Source organism: Ips typographus, linkage group LG15 (assembly GCF_016097725.1).
Source record: "Ips typographus isolate SLU linkage group LG15, UJ_Ityp_2.0, whole genome shotgun sequence".
NCBI classification, from domain to species: Eukaryota; Metazoa; Arthropoda; class Insecta; order Coleoptera; family Curculionidae; genus Ips; species Ips typographus.
The window spans coordinates 4,752,381-4,768,748 of record NC_138436.1 but is presented as its reverse complement, the minus strand read 5'-3'; positions in this window follow the sequence as shown (position 1 = coordinate 4,768,748).

Sequence of the window (16,368 nt, the reverse complement as noted above, 5' to 3'; positions counted from 1 at the left end):
TGACAAACATTTTTGTGCGAACAATGGCGCAATAAAAGTCGCAACATCAGAGCTACTTATATTGAAGTATATGGTGCATATTTAAGGGCTACCCAAGGTTTCAAATGTGTTATGTTAATTTAAGGGTTACTTTAATGATTAGGATTACTATAATTTTTAGGTACAACGAAGCGATGACGGAAAATGGAGAAAGTAAGCTTTTTAGAAAAAGTAAAATTAAAAATTTTCGCTTACTCCATTTTTCTAATAATATTATAATAAGATGAATTTTATATAAGGCTAGCGATAACTTAGATTAGTAATTAGAGTTGTCAAATATAGGAATTACCTCTCTTAGTTTAAACTGGAGGACCAGTTTCATGGAGGAGGGGCAAATGTCACGAAGGATAATAAATCAAATTTATTACTTGAGCGGAAACATTAAAATTGTGGAATGCGGTCGGAGTGCAACTGCAATTAAAATGCATTTGCTGAATTGCGAAATAATGTGGAATGTTTTCCAAGTACCGAGGGTCGAAGGTCGTCACGAGTTGTCGGCTAGACGAGGCCAGGTCTGGGAGTTTTGATTGGTGGAACCAGTGTCTGGAATGCTATAAAAAGGAAGTTGTACCCTAAAGAGGGGTTCAGTCCAGTTCTGTCCAGTCAGTCCAGTTTTGTGGTGCACCACGTTAGTAACCGAACCGCAAATGTCAATTAGACATGTCCGTAACGCTCAAGTAAAGTTAATCGCGAACCGCGCTCCAAGTGACAAGCCTCTCTCCAAGATTCTGTCTTCTATAGAGATGTAAGTATGTTTATTGTACTTCTATGTTGTGTATTAATTTACGCCTGTTTTCAACTAGTCTCGAAGAACATATTAAACATCTCCAAAAAGTTTTCGAAAGATTAAGAAATGCCAGACTAAAAATTCAGCTTGATAAGTCAGAGTTTTTACGTATAGAAGTTGAATTTTTGGGCCACTTAGTAACAAAAGATGGTATAAAACCGAATCCAAGAAAAATAATGGCAATTCAAAAATTTCCAATTCCAAGAACCGCTAAGGAAATCAAATCTTTTCTGGGATTGCTTGGTTATTATAGGAGATTTATTAAAGGTTTTGCTAAACTAACTCGACCCTTTACGAAATGTTTAAAGAAAGGAGCTACCATCGAGCACACTCCTGAATATATAAAAACTTTTGAAATTTGTAAAAATATTCTTTGTAACGATCCAGTTTTACAGTACCCCGACTTTGAAAAACCATTTATTTTGACGACCGACGCATCTAATGTAGCTATAGGCGCTGTATTGAGTCAAGGAAAAATAGGTAGTGACCTTCCTATAGCATATGCCTCCAGAACTCTAAATCCGGCAGAGACCAACTATTCGACAATAGAAAAAGAACTATTCGCTATAGTGTGGGCAACTAAATACTTCCGACCGTATTTATTTGGGCGCAAGTTTACAATCATAACTGATCATAAACCTTTGCAATATCTTTTCAGCTTGAAAGAACCTAATTCGCGATTAATTAGATGGAAACTGAAACTTGAAGAGTTTAACTATGAAGTTCAATATAAAAAAGGATCTCTTAATACAAATGCTGATGCATTGTCAAGGATTGAGATTAATGCTATCGAAAATCAATCAATGCTAGGAAATCCAGGAGATATAAATCGAGAAATTGATCACTACATAGAAGAAGAACGAAATCGAAGTCTCAGTCAAGAAGAAATCCAAGAATTAAATGACATAATTAGACCAGTAGAAGCTGAAACCAATACATCCAACATCAATGTAATATCTGATATCCAAATACAAGCCCCAAGTCGAGAGTCTGATGACATAACTGTACATTCAGCTGCAGAAGACCCTATTTTAAACATTCCAATAACTGAAAATTGCCTCAATACCTATACGAATCAAATCATTTTTACCCTAAAACCTAAAGGACGTTATCACGTAATTCGAAGTAGTTTATTTCAAACTAAATTTCGATATTCTGTGTGTCTTACTGAAAACTATTGGGAAGAACTTATAAAATTCTTTAAAGAGCACATAAGTCCAAATAAACTGTACTGTTTATATACAGGGTGTCCCACGACGAAAGACCTCGATTGATATTGGAAAAAGTATAAATAGGAGAGTTTTGAAAATTTGGTAGGATACTGATGTGGGCATGCCCAATCCAACTAAAATATTTTCAAGATGGTTGCACTTCCGCTTATACCGGAAGTCGATCACAACTTTCTTATTTTAAATAGAACACCCTATATATTATTACATATTTGGATTCCTCACAAAATTCTGACCAACTTTTGTATAGAATGCCCTATGCCTATCTCTAGCCGTTTTCGAAATATTTGATGTTTTTCCAAAAAAGTGACAGTTGCAACGCTCAACATATTTTTGTACTATGTTAAAACCGTATTTCATTTTGCAATGAAACTTTGGGTTATTGTAAATAAAGGAACGTTTTATTAAACTGAGGGTGCGTAACGACTCATTTGTATACAGGGTCGTCAAAAAAAAATCATAAACTTGCCACTAAAAAATATGAAAAATCTCAAGTTTTTTAAATGGAAACCCCCATTTTTTATGACGGAATCATTTTGAGCATTAAAAATTACTATAAGTTTCAATTTACTTGCCTATACCTAAATCCAACCCATTTCGTTTTATTTGAGAATAAACATTTTTTTATTAGGCTGCATGGTTGGGATTAGTTGGTACTCTAGTTAGCCATGCTTTTGACACACGGTGATATTGGAGAACTGCAAGGCATGTTATGTTGAGCGTTGCAACTGTCACTTTTTTGGGAAAACATCAAATATTTCGAAAACGGCTAGAGAGTTAGGAGTACCTGTACCGTGAGTGGCACGTTGAGAATGGACTCCGATGTTTTCTGCTGATTTTACCGGAAAAAATAGTCAAAAAATAGTGATTTTTTTTTGATACGGCTTTGTTGAGTGTGTGAAGTTGATTGGTGATTAGTTTGTGAACTATAATAATTGCCTTGAGGGTTAAATTGGACATTTTTGTTGTGTGACTGTTAAAGGTGAACAATAAGTAAAATACCGTGTTTACTTTTGATGAACTGATAACGGCTTGCCGTATCAATATTCAATAAACAGTTTTTATTAAACGAGTTTGGATTACTGGAAATAACATGGTGGGCAACGAGAGTGAAGAAATAGACGACAGTAAGTGTTTTAGCTGCAAGGAGATGTTTGGGGATGATATCAAGTCTGTGGCTCAATGTACGGTATGTAACAAGCTGTATCACGTTAGATGTGAGAATATAGACTTGCGTGGATTTCACTTGCGGAAAAGTTATTGGAAATGCAATATATGCGAGAACAAAAATATTGAAGAGGGAACTAGTGGTAAACAAAACAGAAGCCGAAAAAGAAGCCGAACAGAAGAAAACTATTTAGACCGGATAGATGTTGATTTTATAAATTCAACACTTCAAGCACTTGTTAAAAACACAAATGAATTAAATACTAAAATTGATTTCTTAATTAAGGAAAACAATGAACTTCGGAAAGAGATTATTAGTTTAAAACAACAGAAACATGTAGATAAAAGTTCTGAGGTACCGTCGTTGAGCTCTTACTCATCCGTTGTCCAGAGGAATGTGAATAAAGTACTAGTTATAAAACCAAAAGAAACCCAAAAGCATATTAAGGAAGTAAAAGAAGACCTAAGAAAAAAAGTTGATCCAACGGACATGGGGATGGGTGTTACTATGGGGCGTGTAACAAAGAAAGGAGGTCTTATTCTAAACTGCGATACAAGTAAAGACATCTTAAACATCCAGTCTGAAATTCAAAGCAAACTTGGTGACACTTATGACGTGGAAAGGCCTAAAACACTGCAGCATCGTATAAAAATTGTTGGAGTTGATGCAGGTGATTATGAAAGCGAGGATAGTGCATTAATAGCTAAGGTAATAACACAAAATAATTTAATAAATAGTGACAGTGGTTTTAGTATGAAAGTAATTCGTAGAACCAAACTTATTAAATCTAAATTTAATCTAGTTATTGAATTAGATCAGTGTACATATAGTTCCGTTATGGACATAGGTAAAATTAACATTGGATGGAATCGCTGTCCCGTATATAATGAGTACGGTATTGTGAGATGTTTCAATTGTTGTAAATATGGGCATTTTGCTAAAGAGTGTAAAGAAAAACAGGTTTGTCCAAAATGTAGCGAAGAACATAATTTAAATGATTGTCATAGTAGTGTCTTAAAATGTTCCAACTGTCTTGTTTCGAACAATAAATATGGACTAACCCTTAATGTGGATCATACGACATGGGATCGAAATGAATGCGAAACTTTGAAAAGAATTGAAAACCTCCAAATTCAAAAATACCAGAAATAGCAACTAGATCTAAATAATGACTTAAATTCTAATCTCGTTTATTTCAATTGCCAGGGATACTTAAATAACAAAGATCAAATAAATGTTCTTATTAAGAACTGGCATCCAAAAATAGTATTATTGGCAGAAACCCATGTATGTTCTGATATAACATTGAGAGAACTGCACATTGACGGATATAAAATAGAACAGTGTATGACGAACAACAAGAGAACCGGTGGTGTAATGGCAATTATAAGACAAGATGTAAAATATCTTTTAGTATCAGAACAAGGAAAATTTTGTATGGTTGTTGTCTATTGAACTGCCTGAACCCGGACTGAAATATCGATGTACGGTGTTGTATCATCCACCGCAAAAGCAAGATGCACAGTTTATCGAGTTCTTTGAATCGTATATTGATGGGGTGAGTTCATTTGAGGGCATTAATGTGATTGTTGGTGACTTTAATTACGATTTACTGAAACACTCATATTATGGTGAGAAATTAATAAATAATGTTTACTCAAGCGGATTTGCTCAAATAGTGGTATCACCAACACGTGTCACAGACAAAAGTAAAACGCTCATTGACTACATAATAACAAATGATAAACACTTACAACATAAAGTACATCATACACCAAAGATTAGCGATCATAGTATATTATCGATAAGCTGGAACAACCAACAACTTCATTTTTTAAACAATAAGGTCACTGTGACTAGGAGATCTTTAAAGAATTATGATAGAGATAGATTGCAGGAACATTTTTTTAATAGCCCTTGGAATAATAGTTTTGGCAATGTAAATTCTCTGGCTCATAATTTTGTAAATGACATAAAATTTATATTGAATACAATGTGTCCATTAGTAAATATCACGTATGAACAAAAATATGAAAATAAAAGGTGGATTACTGAGGATATTAGGAAAAAAATGGGAGAGAGGGATAAGCTGTATGTTGGGGCAACTAGAGGAGGAGGTGATGATGTCTGGAGGGAGTACAAAAAGATACGAAATTATATTGTTAAGCAAATTAAAATTGAAAAAGATAAGTTTTATAAAGAAATCATTGATGACAATAAAAATAATCAACAAGAAATGTGGAAAAATTTAAAATCACTATTGCCTGAAAAAAATAAAACTGCTCCTGATGAAATCCAGTTTGAAACTGTAATGATTACGAACAAATTAACAATCGCGAATAAATTTAATAAATATTTTATAGACAGTATTGAAGAAATTGTCAATGGAATTAATAGATATCCCCTTCAGAGCGTCGTTCTTTCACCTTGTCACGTAAATACTGCATTCTCACATTTTGAAAAAATAACAATGAAAGAATTAAAATTAGTTTTGAGAAATCTAAAAAACTGCGGGGCTGGTATAGATGGCATTTCCAAGAGAGTTCTTTGCGATGTCTGTGACGTGGCAGGTAATCGTCTTCTAGATATAATAAATGCCTCATTGTCAAGTGGTGTGTTCCCGAAGGAATGGAAAGAATCAATGATAGTGCCCGTTCCAAAAGTAAAAAACGCAACGCTATCTAACGAATTTAGACCCATTAACACAGTGGAGATATATGAGAAGGTTTTAGAAATTGTTGTGAAATCCCAAGTACAGCGTCACTGTGACAAAAATAAAATAATTGTATCAAATCAGTCCGGGTTTAGGGAAAATCATTCTTGTGAAACTGTAGTTGTAAATGTATGTGATAACTTTGTTAATTGTATTGATAGCGGTGATATTGTGATTGCGATATTTTTGGATTTAAGGCGGGCATTTGAAACTGTGTCTAGAGATATATTGATACAAAAAATGTGTAACATGGGCATAAACGGTGTGGTACTAGAGTGGTTCAAGTCATATTTGGACGAAAGGCGACAGCGTGTTAGGTTTAAAGACAGTGTGTCTGATTCTTTGTTAGTTAGATATGGGGTGCCGCAAGGTACGGTCTTGGGACCTCTGTTATTTTTGCTCTATATCAATGATATGGTCGCCGTTGTGGAGAGATGTGGAGTTGAGCTGTTTGCGGATGATGGCATGATATACATAAAGGGAAGTGACCTAGCACAAATGCAAGATGATGCTAATTATGATTTGGCAAACATATATAATTGGCTTTGTAGGAACAACTTAAGTTTAAATGCGGCTAAAACAAAATTTTGCATTTTTGGAAAGAAACATAAATTAAACAACATACAAGCTGACAGCATCAAAATAGTAATAAATAATATGTAGTACTCGCGCTGCTCTGTTGGTTTCCGAACGCACTTACAACAACGTCATGCTACGACTTATGTCACTGTCATCGATATAGACAGATGAGAGGTTAGAGGTTAACTTTCACTTTTTCGATTGAGAACAGAATGATTATGTATTATGTTAGGTTTAAAATCCTAAATTATTATTATTATTTTGTCATCCTGAATAATTTAATAAACTATTGAATTTACGAGTAGGATTTATTTATATTCTACAACGTCAGAAGTGGGATTTGAACAAAGTGCCGTTATTTAACCGGATGTTTTAAGATTTTCATCACGATGCATACCAATGAGGAATTTGAACGTTTCATGGCCCAACAATTCCAACCTGGAGATGAGAATGACATGGGGGCTAAAGGACAACAATCTCCAACCACCCCACCAACACCCGGACTCTCTGTACAGGGCGGCCCCTCAAATAGCCCAAACACTAATGCCACCGATATGTCATCTCAGTTTATGTCGACTATTACCATGCTTATGCAGCAGAATAGTCAAATGTTAAGTATGTTACAATTATCACAACAACAGGCACCTTCATTTACGAATCCTAATGTAAACCAAGTGCCAAATTTTAACATTATGCCTGATTTATCAAAGAGCATAGACGTTTTCGACGGTGAAAAGGGTCCTGAAGTGGCAAGTGCATGGTTGAGTCAATTAAGAAGTATGTCACTAATCCATCGTTGGCCTGATGCCTTTCTGCTGCAAACAGCCAGAAATAACTTAAAGGGAGCTGCTAGATATTGGCTTCAAGGTAAAAATGAGGAACTCACTAGCTGGGATCTGTTCGAAACTGCATTTAAAAAGACATTTATGTTTGAAATAAGTAAATCTGACAATTGGAGGAAGATGCAAAGTCGCCATCAGCTGCCTACAGAAAATGTGAGTGTTTATTTTCATTCTAAAGTTGCATTATGTAAAGTACTTGGCCTGACTTTCATGGAGACAAAAGAACAGGTAGCAGTTGGTTTACATTCTAGAGACTTAAGCAACTTCATTATGTCCAAACATCATGATGATGAAGACAACTTGTTTCGGGACATTGTAAGTTATGAACGTGTGGTCAATGCTCGTCGTGTTAGACAAGGTGACCGTACTAAAGAGCAGACAAGTCTCGCCAACACTGAAGGAGTTTTAAGCAACAAACCACCAAGGAAAGCAGGGAGCCACGTACGTTGCTACAATTGCAATACTCCTGGACATGTGGTGTCTGAATGTAGGAAGCCATTAAGACCAAAAGGATCCTGTTTTACTTGTGGTGCCACTACACATCAAGTAAAGGATTGCCCTGCTAATAATCAGAGGCCTGCCAGAGGAGACCGTACAGCACTGATGGTACAAGAAAGGCCTGTTCCTGCTATGATGGTTAATGTGCAGTTGAGTAAGAATAGTTTTAAAGTAAGTGTTGAAGCTATTATTGACACTGGAAGTCCTATTTCATTGATTTGTCATAGTTTGGTTAAGAGTGTGGATCTTTTACCAGAAACAAGATTTGATAAAGTTTATGAGGGCTTGAATCAGTCTAAATTAAACATTTTAAGTACTGTTAAAGTCTTACTGAAAGTATGTGAAGTAGAAGTTGAGCTTTATTTTAAAGTGGTGCCAGATTACACCATGTTTAATAAATGTCTGCTTGGTAGGGACTTTTTGGCTTTGGAACAGCTTTCCTTTGTTATAAAAGGTAACCAAATTTTGATTACACCTAATAATGTTGATTCTCAAGTATACCCATCTAATGAAATCGAACAGGAAACATTAAACATTCTAAATATTTCTTATGTTAATCCGCAAGAAGTTTGCTTAGATATTAATCCTGAACTACACCTAAATCAAAAGTTAGAGATAGAAGATGTGATGAAAAAATCTTATTTTGAACCAAATCGACCTTTAGAGCCTGCTATTAAATTTCAAATGAAGATTGTAGTTAATCCTCAACATGCTCCATTTTATTTCAAGCCTCGTAGGCTATCATATGGAGAAAAGTTGGCTGTTAAAGATATTTTGAATGATTTAGAAACAAATAACATTATTCAAAAAAGTAACTCTGAGTATAGCTCACCAATTGTATTAATCAGAAAGAAAACTAAAGATCTTAGGTTATGTGTAGACTACCGCTTTTTAAATAAAATAACTTTACGTGACAATTACCCAATGCCAGTTATTGAAGATCAAGTTGAAGGACTTAGAAGTAAACGATACTTTACTATACTAGATCTTAAAAGTGCATTTTACCATGTTGATATTGAGCCTTCCTCTATAAAATATACTTCTTTTGTATGCTTGGACCAACAGTGGGAATTCTTGAAGATGCCATTTGGGCTAAGGAATAGTCCAGCTACTTTTATGAGGTATGTACATCAGATATTTAGTGATTTGTTGAGAGATAAAAAAATCTTATTGTATATAGATGACATTATGATTGCCACTGAAACAATTCCAGAAAATTTAAATATTGTCACGTTTAGGGGGTAGCGTAGGAAGAGAAACAAGATCGTAGCTTAAGTATGTCTTCTTTATTAGGCAGTGAACACTGACCAAGAGGGGGTGTGTGGGTGTGCACGTCTAGTGGTAGGTGCGTAAGCCCTTCTGAAGTGTCGCCAAGCCGTCCAAGTGTAACGAGCCGTCCGGGCACTAGAAAGTTCGGACTGTCGCTCGTGACCTCCCTCTGGGGATGACCCCAGAGTTCGGTAATCGTCGATGGCTTGAGACGCTGATTAAATACCCACATCGTGACCCCAATTTGCCGGTCTTGCTGATTCAGACAGTGCACTAGGGGAGACCGGGGCCCGACTAGGTAACGGAACTTAGTGCAATTTATGTTATTCGTGACATCTCCCCCTTCCAACAAGTGTTCGCCCCGAACACTAAAAGTCCATGTTTACAAAATCAACTCACTTATTTTCTATTCTTATTTTCTAATGCAGGTGGGGGAGTACTTTATTTAAACCAACCTATCATCAAATATTACTTCTTAAACTAACACATGTTACTTATCTTCTAGAAAAGGGGTGGAAAAACTTTATTGAACAAATATCTTAACTACTTCTCGATTTTTAAACGTTGCCATGTTTGCATACCCAAAAAACAATTATTCCTTTCATTGAGTCACCTTTCAACCTTGTTGTTGCGTCCATCTTCTTGCCTTCTCATTTAAGCGTAAATTGTCCCCTGCATCGGGCACCATCTTCTAGTACCTTCTCTCGGTACTACCTTGTCTAAGCGGAAATCCATCGCTTAGCTTCGACATCTTTGGTCCATTGCGTGCTCTCTTTTTAGCACACGTTGCTTTGGACTACTCTACATCGTCATTTCTAAGCCCATCTGGAGAACCTTCTTCAGCCCTTCATTTAAGGGACTCTGGGTGCACGCGGCTGTAGAACCGACGGTGCGGAACCCATCCGAAGATGCTGGTTTCTCCTAGGCTTGCTCCTCTTCTTCTCGCTTCTTTAATCAGGTCAATTTGTCGATGGACGCAACGAGGTAATTAGGTGGTCCCTAAAGTCAACAATTAATTAGCAAACAAGCCCGACTCCAATAACATAAACAGACAACATGTATTTATAAACAAAACACCTTATACTTGCGCGATTTTGCTACCTCAGCAAAGTACCTAGGTCGGGAATGGCGTCACTGGTCTAGAAATCGAGATATTGTTATTGCATTAACTATACATACACTTATTTTATGAAACCTAGTTATCAAAAGTTTAGTTTTATCTTACCCAATACACTACAAACTAAAATGTGCTCCTATACACTAAAATGTTTAGGGCAACCTACAGGCCGCTCTTGATATAGCCCTACTCAGTTCAAGCAACTGCGGACCTGCAGGCTGGTCCTTCAAAACTCGTCTTGATTCTTCTGGGGTGTGCTTGAACTTGTGGGGGTGGGCATGGTTGAGTCGTCTTCCTGATCTCTCTTTCTTTCTCTCTCTTCTTTCTTCTGGTCTTTGCCTCTCTTCTTTTTCCTCTGTTATTCCTTCATCTTTTCCCTGTGACTTAATTGGCTTCAATTTGCGAGGGTGTGTCTATCAATATGAAGATTAATAGACGGGGATTGAACGGGGCGCCTCCACCATGTCACGTTTTGGGGGTGGCGTAGGAAGAGAAACAAGATCGTAGCTTAAGTATGTCTTCTTTATTAGGCAGTGAACACTGACCAAGAGGGGGTGTGTGGGTGTGTACGTCTAGTGGTAGGTGCGTAAGCCCTTCTGAAGTGTCGCCAAGCCGTCCAAGTGTAACGAGCCGTCCGGGCACTAGAAAGTTCGGACTGTCGCTCGTGACCTCCCTCTGGGGATGACCCCAGAGTTCGGTTGCACTAAGTTCCGTTACCTAGTCGGGCCCCGGTCTCCCCTAGTGCACTGTCTGAATCAGCAAGACCGGCAAATTGGGGTCACGATGTGGGTATTTAATCAGCGTCTCAAGCCATCGACGATTACCGAACTCTGGGGTCATCCCCAGAGGGAGGTCACGAGCGACAGTCCGAACTTTCTAGTGCCCGGACGGCTCGTTACACTTGGACGGCTTGGCGACACTTCAGAAGGGCTTACGCACCTACCACTAGACGTGCACACCCACACACCCCCTCTTGGTCAGTGTTCACTGCCTAATAAAGAAGACATACTTAAGCTACGATCTTGTTTCTCTTCCTGCGCCACCCCCCTAAACGTGACATGGTGGAGGCGCCCCGTTCAATCCCCGTCTATTAATCTTCATATTGATAGACACACCCTCGCAAATTGAAGCCAATTAAGTCACGGGAAAAAGATGAAGGAATAACAGAGAAGAAAGAAGAGAGGCAAAGACCAGAAGAGAGACAAAGAGAGAGAAAGAAAGAGAGATCAGGAAGACGACACAACAATGCCCACCCCAGAAGAATCAAGCGAGTTTTGAAGGACCAGCCTGCAGGTCCGCAGTTGCTTGAACTGAGTAGGGCAATATCAAGAACGGCCTGTAGGTTGCCCTAAACATTTTAGTGTATAGGATCACATATTAGTTTGTATAGTATTGGGTAAGATAAAACTAAATTTTTTGATGACTAGGTTTCGTAAAATAAGTGAATATACATTCACTAGTTAATGAAATAACAATATCTCGATTTCTAGTGACACAATTCCCGACCTAGGTACTTTGCTGAGGTAGCAAAATCGCGCAAGTATCAGGTGTTTTGTTTATAATACATGTTATGTCTGTTTATGTTATTGGAGTCGGGCGTGTTTGCTAATTAATTGTTGACTTTAGGGGCCACCTAATTACCTCGTTGCGTCTATCGACAAATTGACCTGATCAAAGAAGCGAGAAGAAGAGGAGCAAGCCTAGGAGAAACCAGCATCTTCGGATGGGTTCCGCACCGCCGGTTCACACCAGCGTGCACCCAAAGTCCCTTAAATGAAGGGCTGAAGAAGGTTCTCCAGATGGGCTTAGAAATGACGATGTATAGTAGTCCAAAGCAACGTGTGCTAAAAAGAGAGCACGCAATGGACCAAAGATGTCGAAGCTAAGCGATGGATTTCCGCTTAGACAATGTAGTGCCGAGAGAAGGTACTAGAAGATGGTGCCCGACGCAGGGAACAATTTACGCTTAAATGAGAAGGCAAGAAGATGGACGCAACAACAAGGTTGAAAGGTGACCCAATGAAAGAAATAATTGTTTTTTGAGTATGCAAACATGGCAACGTCTAAAAATCGAGAAGTAGTTAAGATATTTTTTCAATAAAGCTTTCCTCACACCTTTTTTAGCAAATAAGTAACATGTGTTAGTTTTAAGAAGTAATAATTGTTGGTTTGAATAAAGAACATCCCCACCTGCTTTATAAAGTAAGATTAGAGAATAAGTAAGTTGCTCTAGTAAACATAAGCTTTTAGTGTTCGGGGCGAACACTTGTTGGAAGGGGGAGATGTCACGAATAACATAAATTGCACTAAGTTCCGTTACCTAGTCGGGCCCCGGTCTCCCCTAGTGCACTGGCTGAATCAGCAAGACCGGCAAATTGGGGTCACGATGTGGGTATTTAATCAGCGTCTCAAGCCATCGAAGATTACCGAACTCTGGGGTCATCCCCAGAGGGAGGTCACGAGCGACAGTCCGAACTTTCTAGTGCCCGGACGGCTCGTTACACTTGGACGGCTTGGCGACACTTCAGAAGGGCTTACGCACCTACCACTAGACGTACACACCCACACACCCCCTCTTGGTCAGTGTTCACTGCCTAATAAAGAAGACATACTTAAGCTACGATCTTGTTTCTCTTCCTACGCTACCCCCTAAACGTGACAATATTTTAAAACAGGTTTTGATGTTATTAGTTGACAATAAACTTACTCTCCGTCTTGATAAATGCCACTTTTTAATGACAGAAATTACTTTCCTGGGTTATACCATCCGAGCTAATAATGTAATGCCGAGTGAGGAACATACAAAAGCTATTAGCAACTTTCCATTACCTCGTAATGCAAAGGAGCTTCGCAGCTTCATTGGTTTGGCTTCTTATTTTAGAAAATTTGTAGAAAATTTTGCATTGATTGCTAAGCCTTTGTACTCCCTCTTAAAAAAGGACACTCCATTTAATTTTGAACAAGAACAGTGTGACAGTTTCAATAAAATTAAGAGTATTTTGGTCTCTAGGCCAGTTTTATGTATTTACTCACCATTGGCAGAAACACAACTCCATTGTGATGCCAGCTCACTGGGTTTTGGGGGTATAATTATGCAAAAACAAGAGGATGGTTTGTTTCACCCTATCTTTTATTTTAGTCAGCGTTGTACTGAGACAGAGTCCAAATTGCACAGTTTTGAGCTAGAATTATTGGCTGTGGTTAATAGCTTGAAAAGGTTTCGAATATATTTGCAGGGTATAACTTTCAAAATCCTTACAGATTGTAGTAGTTTAACTTTAGCCTTGAAGAAAAAGGATATACACCCAAAAATTATGCGGTGGAGTTTAATTTTAGAAGAGTATGATTACACATTGGAACATAGAGATAACACAAGGATGCGACATGCAGATGCACTTAGTAGATGTTTCAACACTATATTATTAGTGAGTGACCTACCTTTTGAGACTACTTTAAATATTAAACAAACGCAGGACAAACAAATAGTTCAGATTTGGAAAGATTTAGAAAAAGTGTGTGACAAAAATTTTGAGCTAAGGAATGGAGTGGTGTATAGAAAAGATAAAGGTTCTTTATTGTTTTACGTACCAAGTACTATGGAACATAATATAATTCGAAGTTGTCATGACGACTTAGGTCATGTAGGAGAATCTAAATGTTGTGAGGCTATTAGACAGACTTATTGGTTTCCTGATATGCGTAGGAAAGTAGGAGAATATATCCAAAATTGTCTTAAGTGTATTGTGTATAATAATAAAAGTGGCAAACCAGAGGGATTTTTACATAATATACCAAAAGGAAATAAACCTTTCTTTACGATACACTTAGATCATTGTGGCCCTCTAGAGAAAACCAGTAGACAGAATAAACATTTATTTGTAGTGGTAGATGGATTTAGCAAATTTATAAAACTGTATGCTTGCAGGACAACAAGCACAAATGAAGTTATCAAGCATTTGACCAGTTACTTTAGCTATTATAGCAAACCCTTACAAATTATTACAGATCGAGTTGCAGCCGGTGTTCCCCGAGCGAATGGCCAGGTGGAAAGATTTAATCGAAGTGTAACTCCTATGTTAGTTAAGTTAAGCGAAGATCCTAGGAAGTGGGATCTCCATCTGACTGAAGTCGAATTTGCTCTAAACAACTCGGTTAATAGATCGATTGGTGACACCCCATGTAAGTTGTTATTCGGAATGAATCAAGTAGGAACTATCAGAGATATTTTAAAAGAAATGTTGCATGAAATTACTGAGCAAAATTCTGAGCGTGATTTCTATAATTTACGTAATAGGGCTGTTGAAAAAATTGAGAGGTCTCAAGCTTACAATAAAGCTTATTATGATCAATCACATCGTAATCCTGTTGAGTATAAAGTTGGTGATTATGTTTCAGTACCAAATATTGATGTAACTGTTGGGGTAAACAAAAAATTGTTGCCAAAATTTAAGGGCCCCTACATTGTTCGTAAAGTTTTACCGAACGATCGGTATTTAATATCTGATTTAGACGATTTTCAATTAACTCAAAGACCATTTACCGGAGTGTTTGATGCGGCTCATTTAAAATTATGGTCTGATAATGAGCCTAAAGATGTGAACTAACTAATCTTGTTGACAGTAAAGATTCATGCTTAGTAAGTAAGTTTATGTTATGTATTACAGTTCTCTCTTATGTTATAATTACTGTTTTGATTTGATGACTAATTATGTGAAACATTATGTTAGTTATTAGACATACATTTATGCTATTACGAATTTATGTTGTAAAAATATTATGTCTTTATGCCCATCTTATGCAGATTACTTATTACTTATGTTGAGTTTCTGATACTTATGCCAGATTTATGTACTATGACCAAACTTATGTATTATGACCTTATGTAGTTATTTATGATTTAGAGGATACTTTCCTGTTTATTAAGCATTATGTCGGTAGTTGAGCTTATGTTTTGAAGTTTAGAGTTTGTAAGTTTGATTGGATCAATCAAATGTCAGGTATGGCCGAGTTGTAGTACTCGCGCTGCTCTGTTGGTTTCCGAACGCACTTACAACAACGTCATGCTACGACTTATGTCACTGTCATCGATATAGACAGATGAGAGGTTAGAGGTTAACTTTCACTTTTTCGATTGAGAACAGAATGATTATGTATTATGTTAGGTTTAAAATCCTAAATTATTATTATTATTTTGTCATCCTGAATAATTTAATAAACTATTGAATTTACGAGTAGGATTTATTTATATTCTACAAATATTAGAATAGCTTTCGAAAGGAATGTAAAATATTTGGGTGTAGTGTTTGATCCGTATTTGGAATTTTATGATCATGCCAATTATATGATGAGAAAATATTCAAAAAAAGTGAACTGTATTTCAAGAGTGGGTAAACATCTGTCGTCACAAACCAGGTTGTTGTTATATAACAGTATCGCTTCTCCACATATACAGTTCTGCTCCACGCTCCTTTGCGGACTACCAAACTTTAAGATAAAGAAATTCCAGGTAATACAAAATAGGGAAATGCGAACCATATTGAAGTGCAATAGATATACGTCTTCGTTCTTAATGCGAGAAACATTAAACATGTTGTCTATAGAACAGAAAGTAATCTTTGATGCTCATTTGTTTATATTTAAATTAAAAAACAACTTACTGCCTGAATACTTATGTATAAAAATTAATTATTTCTCGGACATTCACGAGTATAATACAAGGTATCGTGGTGACTTTATAGTAAATAGGAAATGTTCAAGTAAGCTAGCTCAAAATTCATTATTATATAAAGGACTTCTAAATTTCAATAAATTACCGGAAGTGATAAAAGAATGTAGAAATTTAAAATCATTTAAAGTATTGTTAACCAAGCACATTGTTAGTAATAGTTTGGTTTTTATTTAATTGTTAAAATTTCTGTTTTCCTTATTGTATTTGTATATAGCATTTCTGCTAAATAAATATTATTATTATTAAAAAAAAAGATAGGAATAGGGCATTGTACACAAAAGTTGGTTAGAAATTGCAATTTCTACATTTGTATTATTAAGGATTGGTTTTGTTTTAATAGCTTTTATCTTCACAGATCCCGTATTCTTAAAATTTTCAATTATTTGCTTGACAGCTTTT